The sequence below is a fragment of the Mercurialis annua genome, linkage group LG6 (genome assembly GCF_937616625.2).
Source record: "Mercurialis annua linkage group LG6, ddMerAnnu1.2, whole genome shotgun sequence".
NCBI classification, from domain to species: Eukaryota; Viridiplantae; Streptophyta; class Magnoliopsida; order Malpighiales; family Euphorbiaceae; genus Mercurialis; species Mercurialis annua.
Window position 1 is genome coordinate 13,597,206 of NC_065575.1, and position 4,492 is coordinate 13,601,697.

General features: G+C 25.0%; 1 long non-coding RNA gene across 1 annotated transcript; it reads right to left on the reverse strand.

The window, feature by feature from the left end:
* Positions 1–761: 761 nt before the first annotated feature.
* LOC126653788 (uncharacterized) lies at positions 762–3,841 on the reverse strand. The gene is made up of 3 exons (XR_007632319.2): positions 3,406–3,841; positions 3,181–3,320; positions 762–980 (listed from the first exon to the last, which is right to left on the reverse strand). It is a non-coding gene; the product is annotated as an uncharacterized LOC126653788 (long non-coding RNA).
* Between the last annotated feature and the right edge of the window lie 651 nt (positions 3,842–4,492).

The window sequence follows — 4,492 nt, forward strand, 5'->3', positions numbered from 1 at the left end:
TGCCTTAAATTTTGATAGAATTTTTTATTATATTATGTGCTGTTATTTTTGTAAATTCAACTGTTTCTTCAATATACATATCTCCATTAAAAAGAAATATATGCATATGAATAAATTTGATTCTATCTTCAATTCTATTTACAGTTACTTTTCAATACTTTAGGGACTTGAACTTATTCCTTCATAAAATTTTACATCAGTATCTGTATTGCAAACTATTGGCTCTGTTATGACTAATAAATATAGTGAATGTTATCCAATGGTATGCAATTTATGCATGAGGGAAGCGCCATGTTTGTTTGCTAATGTAGATACGGCATGACAATTTATACATTGGTTTGTAAAATTCCAAGAAAAATTATACTGCTCTTGTTCAACATTTGAAATATGTTACCTTTTTTAATCTAAATTTTACTTTTTTTTTTGGGTTAGAATCTTAGTTTTAGTTACTTTCATTTTATTTTGTTATTTTGTCATTTATTTTATTTTAAAGAAAAATATAGTTATAAAACCATCATAAAAACACTGCAGATACACCACAAATCAATTTGTTGTTTATAAAATTAGTAGCATAAAAATAAAAGAACAGATCTAAGAACAAGAAAAAGACAAAATAATTATATGAACAATAAAAGAATTTTATAAACACAAAAATAATATCATGATAAAACTACGATAATATTATGATAAAACTATGATAATTTTATTTAACTAGTATATAACTCTCGCTTTGCTCGGTAAACACATTTTTTAATGGTACTAATCGAATTATTTTATATAATTTTTGATCTATTTGATTTAACAATAATAATATTCAAATATAGAATACAATTGTTAAAATAAAATATAATTTAAGGCAGAAGAAATACACAATGGCATTGCATAAAGTAACATGCGACTATTTAGATACGATCTTCAACTCTTTCTTGTCCATTATTGTATGGTGGAAATGCGCCACATTTGTCCACATCATTGTAATTCTGCAATTTATACGCAATCAACTTAGAACCTAAAACATATGCATAGAAAATAATGGTATTAAACTATAAAGCAAAAACAACAATTTCTATATTATTTCTATTTTTACAATTTATATATATCTATAACCTATGAATATTGCCAGAGTTAATAATGATAGAATAATAAGTACAAAAAAAATGAAAAAGAAAAAAAATTCGTTAGCAGATAGATTAAATATACTAATGACCAATAAAATAGTTATAATTATAATAAAAAATAAAGACAATTTCATTTTGAAGTGTGTTGTAAAAATATGAAAATATGAAAGTGAAGAAGTAGATGATAAATATTGTGGAATGAAAAATAATGAGCTATTATATATGGGTTAAAAAGTAGCCGTTTTATTACCGTTAAATGCAATGTTTTTAAAACCGGACCGGAGATCGAACCGGCTTCATCGGAGGTTCATGGTTCAACCGGTTCAACCGGGTTCAACCAGATTTTTGAATTATAATAAATATAAATTATTTAAATTGAAAATACATGTATTATAAATAAAAAAATATGATATAATATTTAAATTAAATTATCTATTAATTTTTTTTACATAAAATATAATTATAAATGATAAATTTTTAAGAATATATAGAATAATTTCTCTAAATGAATAAAAAATAGTTTTTTATTTTAATAATAATTATTGTTAAATTAAAATTATACAATTAAAGTTTATAAATAAAAAATATGAAAAAATATTTAAATAAAATTAAAGTTTATAAATAAAAATATGAGGAATATTTAAATAGAATTAATTACTGAACGTGTGAAATACAATTATAATTGATAAACATAGTGTATATAGAATAATCATATTTTATGAGAAATAAAAAATATAACTTTTAAAAAACATAACTTTTAATTTAACATGTCATCATATTTTTATTTTAAAATAATTTAATATAAAAAATATAATTATAATTTATAAATAATAATATTTAAGAATATATATAAGAATTATTTTATATGAAAGAGATAAATATATTATTTTTTTAATTTAATAATTATTAACTTATAAATATGATATAACAATTTATAAATAAAAAATATGATAATATATTTTAAAAAATTATATATTATTTTTTGTGAAATATAATTATAAATAATTAATATTTAAGAATATATGATAGTATTAGAAAGAGCGTAGTTATATCTTTTTGAGTAAAAATATTTATTAATAAAAATTAAAATATCATATGAGAGAGAACTAGTATGTGTAAAAATAATTAATGTGTGTAAGAATTTATATGAGAGAGAATAAAAGACATATGAGAGAGAGAAAAACAAAAATATGGGAGAGAGAAAAACAAAAACACATGGTAGGGACCACAAAATGCTTTTTTTGTCAAAAAAAGTGTCTTTTGACCAATTTTTAGAAAACCGGATTTGGCCGGTTTTTATGCTAAATCCGGTTTTTCCGGTTAAATCCGGTTTTTGACCGGTTTTGACCGATTTTTAAGCTATCCGATTTTAACAAGAAACCAGACCGGACACAGAGCCGGTTCCCGGTTAATCCGGTCCGACAAGCTGGTCCGGTCCGGTTTTCAAAATATTGGTTAAATGTTACCGTTATTTTAATTTTTCTTTTTAAAAAAGTTAGACAAATAGTAGTGACGATATTTTAACAAAGTCCAAATATACCCTTGTGTTCTGAACTGATTTGTGTACTTAATGGAAATTATTCTAGATGATAATACAATAGATTACAAAAATGTTTGATCTGGGATAAAAAAGTAAAAAATATTAAATTTAAATTTTGTATAAAATATAATACATATAAAAATAACTTTTTTAATTATTGAAATAAAAAATTTTGTGCAATTTGATACACATTAGAGATGACACTGTAGAAGACCAAAAATTATCAAACGTCTATACATATATACAAAGGCTAACAAAGTAAAAATATTAAATAAACATTGATTAAGATTTTGTCAAACAATCGCAGAAAATATTTATTATACTTTATCGATTACATGTCAAATTATACATAAACATATGATATTATCTGTATTCACTTTTAATTATAGCATTCAAAAATATTTTCGTCAAAAGAGCACAGGACTTAAAAGCTTCATTTTCAAATTTCGGCCAACAGATTCAAAAGAACCTGACCAAGGCACGTGCATAGTTGTGTTGCGTTGTGCACGTTAAACGTCTAACCTTTTTTCTTAGTGGATTTGTAGTTATAAAATGTAACTGGTTCAAAAAAACAGTTTTCGATCTGTTTAGCGTGAAAACTCTCGGATTTCGCATATAATGACATCTGGGTTTGGCTGAATATCCTCTCCATTATTACGTCTCTGTATGCAAAAATATCAATGGAGTAATATGCAAATGAATTACAGATAATTTAGTTGCTTGTAATTGTAATTTGAAATAACGCACCTTAATTGTTACCTTCACTTATTACGCCTGTGCAACTCCCATGCCACTATAGAAACGCGGAGACGTTCTCACCGGCGCGAACTAAAATGCTCGTACGTATGTAATTGTATCAATACAAATCCAGAAATTGTTTTATTTTTTAAATGAAAAAATAGTGCTATATGTAGTTGACGTCATATAATTTGAAGACAACTACTCAACGATACCCAAAACCTGTGTAAAAAAATATTGGTTGGAATCCAGGAGAGTAATATAAAAATGAAATAGTAAGCGAAACCAAACTTAGTGCAGAGCAATTGCAGTACGCAGTATTGTGTGGTTATGGCTGCCATGGTAGCCAATTTATAAATTAAAATGAAGCATAACATGCTCCAGAAAGATACAAAATATATATTGGGAAATGGAAAACATAAAGGGCCACATGAGACACAATGCATTAAAACAACACAGACTAAAGGAGGGGTATTTCTTATTTTATGGTGAATAAAGGTATATTATAGTCCTCAAAATATGAATTTAACAACTCACACTACACTTGTAGGCACGTAGAGGAAACCTACAACATTTATTATTGTTTTGAATGCCACATATTTAAACAAAAATTGGTAGATCTCAGACGGGATGGAAAAGTTGACGAATTGAAAAAATTTATTTACCGGGCCCCATACGCAAGACACGAAGACTCCAAAACCCACATATTTTTAAAAATATAAAAATATACATACCCATCTCATGGCATAATAGTTTGCTCATGATGGGACTATAAAGTTGACGTTAGTTATTGCACTATCCCCACATGGAAATTATCAACAACACAAACTTTGCAATTTTGGTAGTTTTATGAATGCACTGTGCAATGTAAAGGAATTCTCACTTCAGTTTTAGAATATAGTATATAGATTCTATATAAATTATATAAAAAAATTATGATAATATAAAAAAGATTATGATAAAATTATGATAATGTTATGATATTATAATGATAAGATTACGATAAAGTGAGTAAAATAAACTTTCATAATTAGACTTTGATAATATTATGATAAGGTTCAGATAATATTATGCTAAGTTTATGATAATTTTATGA